Source organism: Schistocerca cancellata, chromosome 6, assembly GCF_023864275.1.
Source record: "Schistocerca cancellata isolate TAMUIC-IGC-003103 chromosome 6, iqSchCanc2.1, whole genome shotgun sequence".
Lineage (NCBI taxonomy): Eukaryota > Metazoa > Arthropoda > Insecta > Orthoptera > Acrididae > Schistocerca > Schistocerca cancellata.
Genome location: NC_064631.1, coordinates 101,341,824 through 101,358,884, shown reverse-complemented (window position 1 = coordinate 101,358,884; position 17,061 = coordinate 101,341,824). Strand labels below are relative to the sequence as shown.

The 17,061-nt window shown below is 51.6% G+C and overlaps 1 non-coding gene across 1 annotated transcript; it reads right to left on the bottom strand.

Annotated features, from left to right (window-relative positions):
- Positions 1-16,828: 16,828 nt before the first annotated feature.
- Trnas-cga (transfer RNA serine (anticodon CGA)) lies at positions 16,829-16,903 on the bottom strand. Its single transcript has one exon. It is a non-coding gene; the product is annotated as a tRNA-Ser (tRNA).
- Between the last annotated feature and the right edge of the window lie 158 nt (positions 16,904-17,061).

Below are 17,061 nucleotides of genomic sequence, written 5' to 3'. Positions count from 1 at the left end.
GGACCTTTGCCTTTCGCGGGCAAGTGCTCTACCAACTGAGCTACCGAAGCACGACTCACGTCCGGTACTCACAGCTTTACTTCTGCCAGTACCTCGTCTCCTACCTTCCAAACTTTACAGAAGCTCTCCTGCGAAACTTGCAGAACTAGCACTCCTGAAAGAAAGGATATTGCGGAGACATGGCTTAGCCACAGCCTGGGGGATGTTTCCAGAATGAGATTTTCACTCTGCAGCGGAGTGTGCGCTGATATGAAACTTCTTGGCAGATTAAAACTGTGTGCCCGACCGAGACTCGAACTCGGGACCTTTGCCTTTCGCGGGCAAGTGCTCTACCAACTGAGCTACCGAAGCACGACTCACGTCCGGTACTCACAGCTTTACTTCTGCCAGTACCTCGTCTCCTACCTTCCAAACTTTACAGAAGCTCTCCTGCGAAACTTGCAGAACTAGCACTCCTGAAAGAAAGGATATTGCGGAGACATGGCTTAGCCACAGCCTGGGGGATGTTTCCAGAATGAGATTTTCACTCTGCAGCGGAGTGTGCGCTGATATGAAACTTCCTGGCAGATTAAAACTGTGTGCCCGACCGAGACTCGAACTCGGGACCTTTGCCTTTCGCGGGCAAGTGCTCTACCAACTGAGCTACCGAAGCACGACTCACGTCCGGTACTCACAGCTTTACTTCTGCCAGTACCTCGTCTCCTACCTTCCAAACTTTACAGAAGCTCTCCTGCGAAACTTGCAGAACTAGCACTCCTGAAAGAAAGGATATTGCGGAGACATGGCTTAGCCACAGCCTGGGGGATGTTTCCAGAATGAGATTTTCACTCTGCAGCGGAGTGTGCGCTGATATGAAACTTCCTGGCAGATTAAAACTGTGTGCCCGACCGAGACTCGAACTCGGGACCTTTGCCTTTCGCGGGCAAGTGCTCTACCAACTGAGCTACCGAAGCACGACTCACGTCCGGTACTCACAGCTTTACTTCTGCCAGTACCTCGTCTCCTACCTTCCAAACTTTACAGAAGCTCTCCTGCGAAACTTGCAGAACTAGCACTCCTGAAAGAAAGGATATTGCGGAGACATGGCTTAGCCACAGCCTGGGGGATGTTTCCAGAATGAGATTTTCACTCTGCAGCGGAGTGTGCGCTGATATGAAACTTCCTGGCAGATTAAAACTGTGTGCCCGACCGAGACTCGAACTCGGGACCTTTGCCTTTCGCGGGCAAGTGCTCTACCAACTGAGCTACCGAAGCACGACTCACGTCCGGTACTCACAGCTTTACTTCTGCCAGTACCTCGTCTCCTACCTTCCAAACTTTACAGAAGCTCTCCTGCGAAACTTGCAGAACTAGCACTCCTGAAAGAAAGGATATTGCGGAGACATGGCTTAGCCACAGCCTGGGGGATGTTTCCAGAATGAGATTTTCACTCTGCAGCGGAGTGTGCGCTGATATGAAACTTCCTGGCAGATTAAAACTGTGTGCCCGACCGAGACTCGAACTCGGGACCTTTGCCTTTCGCGGGCAAGTGCTCTACCAACTGAGCTACCGAAGCACGACTCACGTCCGGTACTCACAGCTTTACTTCTGCCAGTACCTCGTCTCCTACCTTCCAAACTTTACAGAAGCTCTCCTGCGAAACTTGCAGAACTAGCACTCCTGAAAGAAAGGATATTGCGGAGACATGGCTTAGCCACAGCCTGGGGGATGTTTCCAGAATGAGATTTTCACTCTGCAGCGGAGTGTGCGCTGATATGAAACTTCCTGGCAGATTAAAACTGTGTGCCCGACCGAGACTCGAACTCGGGACCTTTGCCTTTCGCGGGCAAGTGCTCTACCAACTGAGCTACCGAAGCACGACTCACGTCCGGTACTCACAGCTTTACTTCTGCCAGTACCTCGCCTCCTACCTTCCAAACTTTACAGAAGCTCTCCTGCGAAACTTGCAGAACTAGCACTCCTGAAAGAAAGGATATTGCGGAGACATGGCTTAGCCACAGCCCGGGGGATGTTTCCAGAATGAGATTTTCACTCTGCAGCGGAGTGTGCGCTGATATGAAACATCCTGGCAGATTAAAACTGTGTGCCCGACCGAGACTCGAACTCGGGACCTTTGCCTTTCGCGGGCAAGTGCTCTACCAACTGAGCTACCGAAGCACGACTCACGTCCGGTACTCACAGCTTTACTTCTGCCAGTACCTCGTCTCCTACCTTCCAAACTTTACAGAAGCTCTCCTGCGAAACTTGCAGAACTAGCACTCCTGAAAGAAAGGATATTGCGGAAGCATGGCTTAGCCACAGCCTGGGGGATGTTTCCAGAATGAGATTTTCACTCTGCAGCGGAGTGTGCGCTGATATGAAACTTCCTGGCAGATTAAAACTGTGTGCCCGACCGAGACTCGAACTCGGGACCTTTGCCTTTCGCGGGCAAGTGCTCTACCAACTGAGCTACCGAAGCACGACTCACGTCCGGTACTCACAGCTTTACTTCTGCCAGTACCTCGTCTCCTACCTTCCAAACTTTACAGAAGCTCTCCTGCGAAACTTGCAGAACTAGCACTCCTGAAAGAAAGGATATTGCGGAGACATGGCTTAGCCACAGCCTGGGGGATGTTTCCAGAATGAGATTTTCACTCTGCAGCGGAGTGTGCGCTGATATGAAACTTCCTGGCAGATTAAAACTGTGTGCCCGACCGAGACTCGAACTCGGGACCTTTGCCTTTCGCGGGCAAGTGCTCTACCAACTGAGCTACCGAAGCACGACTCACGTCCGGTACTCACAGCTTTACTTCTGCCAGTACCTCGTCTCCTACCTTCCAAACTTTACAGAAGCTCTCCTGCGAAACTTGCAGAACTAGCACTCCTGAAAGAAAGGATATTGCGGAGACATGGCTTAGCCACAGCCTGGGGGATGTTTCCAGAATGAGATTTTCACTCTGCAGCGGAGTGTGCGCTGATATGAAACTTCCTGGCAGATTAAAACTGTGTGCCCGACCGAGACTCGAACTCGGGACCTTTGCCTTTCGCGGGCAAGTGCTCTACCAACTGAGCTACCGAAGCACGACTCACGTCCGGTACTCACAGCTTTACTTCTGCCAGTACCTCGTCTCCTACCTTCCAAACTTTACAGAAGCTCTCCTGCGAAACTTGCAGAACTAGCACTCCTGAAAGAAAGGATATTGCGGAGACATGGCTTAGCCACAGCCTGGGGGATGTTTCCAGAATGAGATTTTCACTCTGCAGCGGAGTGTGCGCTGATATGAAACTTCCTGGCAGATTAAAACTGTGTGCCCGACCGAGACTCGAACTCGGGACCTTTGCCTTTCGCGGGCAAGTGCTCTACCAACTGAGCTACCGAAGCACGACTCACGTCCGGTACTCACAGCTTTACTTCTGCCAGTACCTCGTCTCCTACCTTCCAAACTTTACAGAAGCTCTCCTGCGAAACTTGCAGAACTAGCACTCCTGAAAGAAAGGATATTGCGGAGACATGGCTTAGCCACAGCCTGGGGGATGTTTCCAGAATGAGATTTTCACTCTGCAGCGGAGTGTGCGCTGATATGAAACTTCCTGGCAGATTAAAACTGTGTGCCCGACCGAGACTCGAACTCGGGACCTTTGCCTTTCGCGGGCAAGTGCTCTACCAACTGAGCTACCGAAGCACGACTCACGTCCGGTACTCACAGCTTTACTTCTGCCAGTACCTCGCCTCCTACCTTCCAAACTTTACAGAAGCTCTCCTGCGAAACTTGCAGAACTAGCACTCCTGAAAGAAAGGATATTGCGGAGACATGGCTTAGCCACAGCCCGGGGGATGTTTCCAGAATGAGATTTTCACTCTGCAGCGGAGTGTGCGCTGATATGAAACTTCCTGGCAGATTAAAACTGTGTGCCCGACCGAGACTCGAACTCGGGACCTTTGCCTTTCGCGGGCAAGTGCTCTACCAACTGAGCTACCGAAGCACGACTCACGTCCGGTACTCACAGCTTTACTTCTGCCAGTACCTCGTCTCCTACCTTCCAAACTTTACAGAAGCTCTCCTGCGAAACTTGCAGAACTAGCACTCCTGAAAGAAAGGATATTGCGGAGACATGGCTTAGCCACAGCCTGGGGGATGTTTCCAGAATGAGATTTTCACTCTGCAGCGGAGTGTGCGCTGATATGAAACTTCCTGGCAGATTAAAACTGTGTGCCCGACCGAGACTCGAACTCGGGACCTTTGCCTTTCGCGGGCAAGTGCTCTACCAACTGAGCTACCGAAGCACGACTCACGTCCGGTACTCACAGCTTTACTTCTGCCAGTACCTCGTCTCCTACCTTCCAAACTTTACAGAAGCTCTCCTGCGAAACTTGCAGAACTAGCACTCCTGAAAGAAAGGATATTGCGGAGACATGGCTTAGCCACAGCCTGGGGGATGTTTCCAGAATGAGATTTTCACTCTGCAGCGGAGTGTGCGCTGATATGAAACTTCCTGGCAGATTAAAACTGTGTGCCCGACCGAGACTCGAACTCGGGACCTTTGCCTTTCGCGGGCAAGTGCTCTACCAACTGAGCTACCGAAGCACGACTCACGTCCGGTACTCACAGCTTTACTTCTGCCAGTACCTCGTCTCCTACCTTCCAAACTTTACAGAAGCTCTCCTGCGAAACTTGCAGAACTAGCACTCCTGAAAGAAAGGATATTGCGGAGACATGGCTTAGCCACAGCCTGGGGGATGTTTCCAGAATGAGATTTTCACTCTGCAGCGGAGTGTGCGCTGATATGAAACTTCCTGGCAGATTAAAACTGGGTGCCCGAACGGGACTCCAACTCGGGACCTTTGCCTTTCGCGGGCAAGTGCTCTACCAACTGAGCTACCGAAGCACGACTCACGTCCGGTACTCACAGCTTTACTTCTGCCAGTACCTCGTCTCCTACCTTCCAAACTTTACAGAAGCTCTCCTGCGAAACTTGCAGAACTAGCACTCCTGAAAGAAAGGATATTGCGGAGACATGGCTTAGCCACAGCCTGGGGGATGTTTCCAGAATGAGATTTTCACTCTGCAGCGGAGTGTGCGCTGATATGAAACTTCCTGGCAGATTAAAACTGTGTGCCCGACCGAGACTCGAACTCGGGACCTTTGCCTTTCGCGGGCAAGTGCTCTACCAACTGAGCTACCGAAGCACGACTCACGTCCGGTACTCACAGCTTTACTTCTGCCAGTACCTCGTCTCCTACCTTCCAAACTTTACAGAAGCTCTCCTGCGAAACTTGCAGAACTAGCACTCCTGAAAGAAAGGATATTGCGGAGACATGGCTTAGCCACAGCCTGGGGGATGTTTCCAGAATGAGATTTTCACTCTGCAGCGGAGTGTGCGCTGATATGAAACTTCCTGGCAGATTAAAACTGTGTGCCCGACCGAGACTCGAACTCGGGACCTTTGCCTTTCGCGGGCAAGTGCTCTACCAACTGAGCTACCGAAGCACGACTCACGTCCGGTACTCACAGCTTTACTTCTGCCAGTACCTCGTCTCCTACCTTCCAAACTTTACAGAAGCTCTCCTGCGAAACTTGCAGAACTAGCACTCCTGAAAGAAAGGATATTGCGGAGACATGGCTTAGCCACAGCCTGGGGGATGTTTCCAGAATGAGATTTTCACTCTGCAGCGGAGTGTGCGCTGATATGAAACTTCCTGGCAGATTAAAACTGTGTGCCCGACCGAGACTCGAACTCGGGACCTTTGCCTTTCGCGGGCAAGTGCTCTACCAACTGAGCTACCGAAGCACGACTCACGTCCGGTACTCACAGCTTTACTTCTGCCAGTACCTCGTCTCCTACCTTCCAAACTTTACAGAAGCTCTCCTGCGAAACTTGCAGAACTAGCACTCCTGAAAGAAAGGATATTGCGGAGACATGGCTTAGCCACAGCCTGGGGGATGTTTCCAGAATGAGATTTTCACTCTGCAGCGGAGTGTGCGCTGATATGAAACTTCCTGGCAGATTAAAACTGTGTGCCCGACCGAGACTCGAACTCGGGACCTTTGCCTTTCGCGGGCAAGTGCTCTACCAACTGAGCTACCGAAGCACGACTCACGTCCGGTACTCACAGCTTTACTTCTGCCAGTACCTCGTCTCCTACCTTCCAAACTTTACAGAAGCTCTCCTGCGAAACTTGCAGAACTAGCACTCCTGAAAGAAAGGATATTGCGGAGACATGGCTTAGCCACAGCCTGGGGGATGTTTCCAGAATGAGATTTTCACTCTGCAGCGGAGTGTGCGCTGATATGAAACTTCCTGGCAGATTAAAACTGTGTGCCCGACCGAGACTCGAACTCGGGACCTTTGCCTTTCGCGGGCAAGTGCTCTACCAACTGAGCTACCGAAGCACGACTCACGTCCGGTACTCACAGCTTTACTTCTGCCAGTACCTCGTCTCCTACCTTCCAAACTTTACAGAAGCTCTCCTGCGAAACTTGCAGAACTAGCACTCCTGAAAGAAAGGATATTGCGGAGACATGGCTTAGCCACAGCCTGGGGGATGTTTCCAGAATGAGATTTTCACTCTGCAGCGGAGTGTGCGCTGATATGAAACTTCCTGGCAGATTAAAACTGTGTGCCCGACCGAGACTCGAACTCGGGACCTTTGCCTTTCGCGGGCAAGTGCTCTACCAACTGAGCTACCGAAGCACGACTCACGTCCGGTACTCACAGCTTTACTTCTGCCAGTACCTCGTCTCCTACCTTCCAAACTTTACAGAAGCTCTCCTGCGAAACTTGCAGAACTAGCACTCCTGAAAGAAAGGATATTGCGGAGACATGGCTTAGCCACAGCCTGGGGGATGTTTCCAGAATGAGATTTTCACTCTGCAGCGGAGTGTGCGCTGATATGAAACTTCCTGGCAGATTAAAACTGTGTGCCCGACCGAGACTCGAACTCGGGACCTTTGCCTTTCGCGGGCAAGTGCTCTACCAACTGAGCTACCGAAGCACGACTCACGTCCGGTACTCACAGCTTTACTTCTGCCAGTACCTCGTCTCCTACCTTCCAAACTTTACAGAAGCTCTCCTGCGAAACTTGCAGAACTAGCACTCCTGAAAGAAAGGATATTGCGGAGACATGGCTTAGCCACAGCCTGGGGGATGTTTCCAGAATGAGATTTTCACTCTGCAGCGGAGTGTGCGCTGATATGAAACTTCCTGGCAGATTAAAACTGTGTGCCCGACCGAGACTCGAACTCGGGACCTTTGCCTTTCGCGGGCAAGTGCTCTACCAACTGAGCTACCGAAGCACGACTCACGTCCGGTACTCACAGCTTTACTTCTGCCAGTACCTCGCCTCCTACCTTCCAAACTTTACAGAAGCTCTCCTGCGAAACTTGCAGAACTAGCACTCCTGAAAGAAAGGATATTGCGGAGACATGGCTTAGCCACAGCCCGGGGGATGTTTCCAGAATGAGATTTTCACTCTGCAGCGGAGTGTGCGCTGATATGAAACTTCCTGGCAGATTAAAACTGTGTGCCCGACCGAGACTCGAACTCGGGACCTTTGCCTTTCGCGGGCAAGTGCTCTACCAACTGAGCTACCGAAGCACGACTCACGTCCGGTACTCACAGCTTTACTTCTGCCAGTACCTCGTCTCCTACCTTCCAAACTTTACAGAAGCTCTCCTGCGAAACTTGCAGAACTAGCACTCCTGAAAGAAAGGATATTGCGGAGACATGGCTTAGCCACAGCCTGGGGGATGTTTCCAGAATGAGATTTTCACTCTGCAGCGGAGTGTGCGCTGATATGAAACTTCCTGGCAGATTAAAACTGTGTGCCCGACCGAGACTCGAACTCGGGACCTTTGCCTTTCGCGGGCAAGTGCTCTACCAACTGAGCTACCGAAGCACGACTCACGTCCGGTACTCACAGCTTTACTTCTGCCAGTACCTCGTCTCCTACCTTCCAAACTTTACAGAAGCTCTCCTGCGAAACTTGCAGAACTAGCACTCCTGAAAGAAAGGATATTGCGGAGACATGGCTTAGCCACAGCCTGGGGGATGTTTCCAGAATGAGATTTTCACTCTGCAGCGGAGTGTGCGCTGATATGAAACTTCCTGGCAGATTAAAACTGTGTGCCCGACCGAGACTCGAACTCGGGACCTTTGCCTTTCGCGGGCAAGTGCTCTACCAACTGAGCTACCGAAGCACGACTCACGTCCGGTACTCACAGCTTTACTTCTGCCAGTACCTCGTCTCCTACCTTCCAAACTTTACAGAAGCTCTCCTGCGAAACTTGCAGAACTAGCACTCCTGAAAGAAAGGATATTGCGGAGACATGGCTTAGCCACAGCCTGGGGGATGTTTCCAGAATGAGATTTTCACTCTGCAGCGGAGTGTGCGCTGATATGAAACTTCCTGGCAGATTAAAACTGTGTGCCCGACCGAGACTCGAACTCGGGACCGTTGCCTTTCGCGGGCAAGTGCTCTACCAACTGAGCTACCGAAGCACGACTCACGTCCGGTACTCACAGCTTTACTTCTGCCAGTACCTCGTCTCCTACCTTCCAAACTTTACAGAAGCTCTCCTGCGAAACTTGCAGAACTAGCACTCCTGAAAGAAAGGATATTGCGGAGACATGGCTTAGCCACAGCCTGGGGGATGTTTCCAGAATGAGATTTTCACTCTGCAGCGGAGTGTGCGCTGATATGAAACTTCCTGGCAGATTAAAACTGTGTGCCCGACCGAGACTCGAACTCGGGACCTTTGCCTTTCGCGGGCAAGTGCTCTACCAACTGAGCTACCGAAGCACGACTCACGTCCGGTACTCACAGCTTTACTTCTGCCAGTACCTCGTCTCCTACCTTCCAAACTTTACAGAAGCTCTCCTGCGAAACTTGCAGAACTAGCACTCCTGAAAGAAAGGATATTGCGGAGACATGGCTTAGCCACAGCCTGGGGGATGTTTCCAGAATGAGATTTTCACTCTGCAGCGGAGTGTGCGCTGATATGAAACTTCCTGGCAGATTAAAACTGTGTGCCCGACCGAGACTCGAACTCGGGACCTTTGCCTTTCGCGGGCAAGTGCTCTACCAACTGAGCTACCGAAGCACGACTCACGTCCGGTACTCACAGCTTTACTTCTGCCAGTACCTCGTCTCCTACCTTCCAAACTTTACAGAAGCTCTCCTGCGAAACTTGCAGAACTAGCACTCCTGAAAGAAAGGATATTGCGGAGACATGGCTTAGCCACAGCCTGGGGGATGTTTCCAGAATGAGATTTTCACTCTGCAGCGGAGTGTGCGCTGATATGAAACTTCCTGGCAGATTAAAACTGTGTGCCCGACCGAGACTCGAACTCGGGACCTTTGCCTTTCGCGGGCAAGTGCTCTACCAACTGAGCTACCGAAGCACGACTCACGTCCGGTACTCACAGCTTTACTTCTGCCAGTACCTCGTCTCCTACCTTCCAAACTTTACAGAAGCTCTCCTGCGAAACTTGCAGAACTAGCACTCCTGAAAGAAAGGATATTGCGGAGACATGGCTTAGCCACAGCCTGGGGGATGTTTCCAGAATGAGATTTTCACTCTGCAGCGGAGTGTGCGCTGATATGAAACTTCCTGGCAGATTAAAACTGTGTGCCCGACCGAGACTCGAACTCGGGACCTTTGCCTTTCGCGGGCAAGTGCTCTACCAACTGAGCTACCGAAGCACGACTCACGTCCGGTACTCACAGCTTTACTTCTGCCAGTACCTCGTCTCCTACCTTCCAAACTTTACAGAAGCTCTCCTGCGAAACTTGCAGAACTAGCACTCCTGAAAGAAAGGATATTGCGGAGACATGGCTTAGCCACAGCCTGGGGGATGTTTCCAGAATGAGATTTTCACTCTGCAGCGGAGTGTGCGCTGATATGAAACTTCCTGGCAGATTAAAACTGTGTGCCCGACCGAGACTCGAACTCGGGACCTTTGCCTTTCGCGGGCAAGTGCTCTACCAACTGAGCTACCGAAGCACGACTCACGTCCGGTACTCACAGCTTTACTTCTGCCAGTACCTCGCCTCCTACCTTCCAAACTTTACAGAAGCTCTCCTGCGAAACTTGCAGAACTAGCACTCCTGAAAGAAAGGATATTGCGGAGACATGGCTTAGCCACAGCCCGGGGGATGTTTCCAGAATGAGATTTTCACTCTGCAGCGGAGTGTGCGCTGATATGAAACTTCCTGGCAGATTAAAACTGTGTGCCCGACCGAGACTCGAACTCGGGACCTTTGCCTTTCGCGGGCAAGTGCTCTACCAACTGAGCTACCGAAGCACGACTCACGTCCGGTACTCACAGCTTTACTTCTGCCAGTACCTCGTCTCCTACCTTCCAAACTTTACAGAAGCTCTCCTGCGAAACTTGCAGAACTAGCACTCCTGAAAGAAAGGATATTGCGGAGACATGGCTTAGCCACAGCCTGGGGGATGTTTCCAGAATGAGATTTTCACTCTGCAGCGGAGTGTGCGCTGATATGAAACTTCCTGGCAGATTAAAACTGTGTGCCCGACCGAGACTCGAACTCGGGACCTTTGCCTTTCGCGGGCAAGTGCTCTACCAACTGAGCTACCGAAGCACGACTCACGTCCGGTACTCACAGCTTTACTTCTGCCAGTACCTCGTCTCCTACCTTCCAAACTTTACAGAAGCTCTCCTGCGAAACTTGCAGAACTAGCACTCCTGAAAGAAAGGATATTGCGGAGACATGGCTTAGCCACAGCCTGGGGGATGTTTCCAGAATGAGATTTTCACTCTGCAGCGGAGTGTGCGCTGATATGAAACTTCCTGGCAGATTAAAACTGTGTGCCCGACCGAGACTCGAACTCGGGACCTTTGCCTTTCGCGGGCAAGTGCTCTACCAACTGAGCTACCGAAGCACGACTCACGTCCGGTACTCACAGCTTTACTTCTGCCAGTACCTCGTCTCCTACCTTCCAAACTTTACAGAAGCTCTCCTGCGAAACTTGCAGAACTAGCACTCCTGAAAGAAAGGATATTGCGGAGACATGGCTTAGCCACAGCCTGGGGGATGTTTCCAGAATGAGATTTTCACTCTGCAGCGGAGTGTGCGCTGATATGAAACTTCCTGGCAGATTAAAACTGGGTGCCCGAACGGGACTCGAACTCGGGACCTTTGCCTTTCGCGGGCAAGTGCTCTACCAACTGAGCTACCGAAGCACGACTCACGTCCGGTACTCACAGCTTTACTTCTGCCAGTACCTCGTCTCCTACCTTCCAAACTTTACAGAAGCTCTCCTGCGAAACTTGCAGAACTAGCACTCCTGAAAGAAAGGATATTGCGGAGACATGGCTTAGCCACAGCCTGGGGGATGTTTCCAGAATGAGATTTTCACTCTGCAGCGGAGTGTGCGCTGATATGAAACTTCCTGGCAGATTAAAACTGTGTGCCCGACCGAGACTCGAACTCGGGACCTTTGCCTTTCGCGGGCAAGTGCTCTACCAACTGAGCTACCGAAGCACGACTCACGTCCGGTACTCACAGCTTTACTTCTGCCAGTACCTCGTCTCCTACCTTCCAAACTTTACAGAAGCTCTCCTGCGAAACTTGCAGAACTAGCACTCCTGAAAGAAAGGATATTGCGGAGACATGGCTTAGCCACAGCCTGGGGGATGTTTCCAGAATGAGATTTTCACTCTGCAGCGGAGTGTGCGCTGATATGAAACTTCCTGGCAGATTAAAACTGTGTGCCCGACCGAGACTCGAACTCGGGACCTTTGCCTTTCGCGGGCAAGTGCTCTACCAACTGAGCTACCGAAGCACGACTCACGTCCGGTACTCACAGCTTTACTTCTGCCAGTACCTCGTCTCCTACCTTCCAAACTTTACAGAAGCTCTCCTGCGAAACTTGCAGAACTAGCACTCCTGAAAGAAAGGATATTGCGGAGACATGGCTTAGCCACAGCCTGGGGGATGTTTCCAGAATGAGATTTTCACTCTGCAGCGGAGTGTGCGCTGATATGAAACTTCCTGGCAGATTAAAACTGTGTGCCTGACCGAGACTCGAACTCGGGACCTTTGCCTTTCGTGGGCACGTGCTCTACCAACTGAGCTACCGAAGCACGACTCACGTCCGGTACTCACAGCTTTACTTCTGCCAGTACCTCGTCTCCTACCTTCCAAACTTTACAGAAGCTCTCCTGTGAAACTTGCAGAACTAGCACTCCTGAAAGAAAGGATATTGCGGAGACATGGCTTAGCCACAGCCTGGGGGATGTTTCCAGAATGAGATATTCAACTGCAGCGGAGTGTGCGCTGATATGAAACTTCCTGGCAGATTAAAACTGTGTGCCCGACCGAGACTCGAACTCGGGACCTTTGCCTTTCGCGGGCAAGTGCTCTACCAACTGAGCTACCGAAGCACGACTCACGTCCGGTACTCACAGCTTTACTTCTGCCAGTACCTCGTCTCCTACCTTCCAAACTTTACAGAAGCTCTCCTGCGAAACTTGCAGAACTAGCACTCCTGAAAGAAAGGATATTGCGGAGACATGGCTTAGCCACAGCCTGGGGGATGTTTCCAGAATGAGATTTTCACTCTGCAGCGGAGTGTGCGCTGATATGAAACTTCCTGGCAGATTAAAACTGTGTGCCCGACCGAGACTCGAACTCGGGACCTTTGCCTTTCGCGGGCAAGTGCTCTACCAACTGAGCTACCGAAGCACGACTCACGTCCGGTACTCACAGCTTTACTTCTGCCAGTACCTCGTCTCCTACCTTCCAAACTTTACAGAAGCTCTCCTGCGAAACTTGCAGAACTAGCACTCCTGAAAGAAAGGATATTGCGGAGACATGGCTTAGCCACAGCCTGGGGGATGTTTCCAGAATGAGATTTTCACTCTGCAGCGGAGTGTGCGCTGATATGAAACTTCCTGGCAGATTAAAACTGTGTGCCCGACCGAGACTCGAACTCGGGACCTTTGCCTTTCGCGGGCAAGTGCTCTACCAACTGAGCTACCGAAGCACGACTCACGTCCGGTACTCACAGCTTTACTTCTGCCAGTACCTCGTCTCCTACCTTCCAAACTTTACAGAAGCTCTCCTGCGAAACTTGCAGAACTAGCACTCCTGAAAGAAAGGATATTGCGGAGACATGGCTTAGCCACAGCCTGGGGGATGTTTCCAGAATGAGATTTTCACTCTGCAGCGGAGTGTGCGCTGATATGAAACTTCCTGGCAGATTAAAACTGTGTGCCCGACCGAGACTCGAACTCGGGACCTTTGCCTTTCGCGGGCAAGTGCTCTACCAACTGAGCTACCGAAGCACGACTCACGTCCGGTACTCACAGCTTTACTTCTGCCAGTACCTCGTCTCCTACCTTCCAAACTTTACAGAAGCTCTCCTGCGAAACTTGCAGAACTAGCACTCCTGAAAGAAAGGATATTGCGGAGACATGGCTTAGCCACAGCCCGGGGGATGTTTCCAGAATGAGATTTTCACTCTGCAGCGGAGTGTGCGCTGATATGAAACTTCCTGGCAGATTAAAACTGTGTGCCCGACCGAGACTCGAACTCGAGACCTTTGCCTTTCGTGGGCAAGTGCTCTACCAACTGAGCTACCGAAGCACGACTCACGTCCGGTACTCACAGCTTTACTTCTGCCAGTACCTCGTCTCCTACCTTCCAAACTTTACAGAAGCTCTCCTGCGAAACTTGCAGAACTAGCACTCCTGAAAGAAAGGATATTGCGGAGACATGGCTTAGCCACAGCCTGGGGGATGTTTCCAGAATGAGATTTTCACTCTGCAGCGGAGTGTGCGCTGATATGAAACTTCCTGGCAGATTAAAACTGTGTGCCCGACCGAGACTCGAACTCGGGACCTTTGCCTTTCGCGGGCAAGTGCTCTACCAACTGAGCTACCGAAGCACGACTCACGTCCGGTACTCACAGCTTTACTTCTGCCAGTACCTCGTCTCCTACCTTCCAAACTTTACAGAAGCTCTCCTGCGAAACTTGCAGAACTAGCACTCCTGAAAGAAAGGATATTGCGGAGACATGGCTTAGCCACAGCCTGGGGGATGTTTCCAGAATGAGATTTTCACTCTGCAGCGGAGTGTGCGCTGATATGAAACTTCCTGGCAGATTAAAACTGTGTGCCCGACCGAGACTCGAACTCGGGACCTTTGCCTTTCGCGGGCAAGTGCTCTACCAACTGAGCTACCGAAGCACGACTCACGTCCGGTACTCACAGCTTTACTTCTGCCAGTACCTCGTCTCCTACCTTCCAAACTTTACAGAAGCTCTCCTGCGAAACTTGCAGAACTAGCACTCCTGAAAGAAAGGATATTGCGGAGACATGGCTTAGCCACAGCCTGGGGGATGTTTCCAGAATGAGATTTTCACTCTGCAGCGGAGTGTGCGCTGATATGAAACTTCCTGGCAGATTAAAACTGTGTGCCCGACCGAGACTCGAACTCGGGACCTTTGCCTTTCGCGGCAAGTGCTCTACCAACTGAGCTACCGAAGCACGACTCACGTCCGGTACTCACAGCTTTACTTCTGCCAGTACCTCGTCTCCTACCTTCCAAACTTTACAGAAGCTCTCCTGCGAAACTTGCAGAACTAGCACTCCTGAAAGAAAGGATATTGCGGAGACATGGCTTAGCCACAGCCCGGGGGATGTTTCCAGAATGAGATTTTCACTCTGCAGCGGAGTGTGCGCTGATATGAAACTTCCTGGCAGATTAAAACTGTGTGCCCGACCGAGACTCGAACTCGGGACCTTTGCCTTTCGCGGGCAAGTGCTCTACCAACTGAGCTACCGAAGCACGACTCACGTCCGGTACTCACAGCTTTACTTCTGCCAGTACCTCGTCTCCTACCTTCCAAACTTTACAGAAGCTCTCCTGCGAAACTTGCAGAACTAGCACTCCTGAAAGAAAGGATATTGCGGAGACATGGCTTAGCCACAGCCTGGGGGATGTTACCAGAATGAGATTTTCACTCTGCAGCGGAGTGTGCGCTGATATGAAACTTCCTGGCAGATTAAAACTGTGTGCCCGACCGAGACTCGAACTCGGGACCTTTGCCTTTCGCGGGCAAGTGCTCTACCAACTGAGCTACCGAAGCACGACTCACGTCCGGTACTCACAGCTTTACTTCTGCCAGTACCTCGTCTCCTACCTTCCAAACTTTACAGAAGCTCTCCTGCGAAACTTGCAGAACTAGCACTCCTGAAAGAAAGGATATTGCGGAGACATGGCTTAGCCACAGCCTGGGGGATGTTTCCAGAATGAGATTTTCACTCTGCAGCGGAGTGTGCGCTGATATGAAACTTCCTGGCAGATTAAAACTGTGTGCCCGACCGAGACTCGAACTCGGGACCTTTGCCTTTCGCGGGCAAGTGCTCTACCAACTGAGCTACCGAAGCACGACTCACGTCCGGTACTCACAGCTTTACTTCTGCCAGTACCTCGTCTCCTACCTTCCAAACTTTACAGAAGCTCTCCTGCGAAACTTGCAGAACTAGCACTCCTGAAAGAAAGGATATTGCGGAGACATGGCTTAGCCACAGCCTGGGGGATGTTTCCAGAATGAGATTTTCACTCTGCAGCGGAGTGTGCGCTGATATGAAACTTCCTGGCAGATTAAAACTGTGTGCCCGACCGAGACTCGAACTCGGGACCTTTGCCTTTCGCGGGCAAGTGCTCTACCAACTGAGCTACCGAAGCACGACTCACGTCCGGTACTCACAGCTTTACTTCTGCCAGTACCTCGTCTCCTACCTTCCAAACTTTACAGAAGCTCTCCTGCGAAACTTGCAGAACTAGCACTCCTGAAAGAAAGGATATTGCGGAGACATGGCTTAGCCACAGCCCGGGGGATGTTTCCAGAATGAGATTTTCACTCTGCAGCGGAGTGTGCGCTGATATGAAACTTCCTGGCAGATTAAAACTGTGTGCCCGACCGAGACTCGAACTCGGGACCTTTGCCTTTCGCGGGCAAGTGCTCTACCAACTGAGCTACCGAAGCACGACTCACGTCCGGTACTCACAGCTTTACTTCTGCCAGTACCTCGTCTCCTACCTTCCAAACTTTACAGAAGCTCTCCTGCGAAACTTGCAGAACTAGCACTCCTGAAAGAAAGGATATTGCGGAGACATGGCTTAGCCACAGCCTGGGGGATGTTTCCAGAATGAGATTTTCACTCTGCAGCGGAGTGTGCGCTGATATGAAACTTCCTGGCAGATTAAAACTGTGTGCCCGACCGAGACTCGAACTCGGGACCTTTGCCTTTCGCGGCAAGTGCTCTACCAACTGAGCTACCGAAGCACGACTCACGTCCGGTACTCACAGCTTTACTTCTGCCAGTACCTCGTCTCCTACCTTCCAAACTTTACAGAAGCTCTCCTGCGAAACTTGCAGAACTAGCACTCCTGAAAGAAAGGATATTGCGGAGACATGGCTTAGCCACAGCCTGGGGGATGTTTCCAGAATGAGATTTTCACTCTGCAGCGGAGTGTGCGCTGATATGAAGCTTCCTGGCAGATTAAAACTGTGTGCCCGACCGAGACTCGAACTCGGGACCTTTGCCTTTCGCGGGCAAGTGCTCTACCAACTGAGCTACCGAAGCACGACTCACGTCCGGTACTCACAGCTTTACTTCTGCCAGTACCTCGTCTCCTACCTTCCAAACTTTACAGAAGCTCTCCTGCGAAACTTGCAGAACTAGCACTCCTGAAAGAAAGGATATTGCGGAGACATGGCTTAGCCACAGCCTGGGGGATGTTTCCAGAATGAGATTTTCACTCTGCAGCGGAGTGTGCGCTGATATGAAACTTCCTGGCAGATTAAAACTGTGCGCCCGACCGAGACTCGAACTCGGGACCTTTGCCTTTCGCGGGCAAGTGCTCTACCAACTGAGCTACCGAAGCACGACTCACGTCCGGTACTCACAGCTTTACTTCTGCCAGTACCTCGTCTCCTACCTTCCAAACTTTACAGAAGCTCTCCTGCGAAACTTGCAGAACTAGCACTCCTGAAAGAAAGGATATTGCGGAGACATGGCTTAGCCACAGCCTGGGGGATGTTT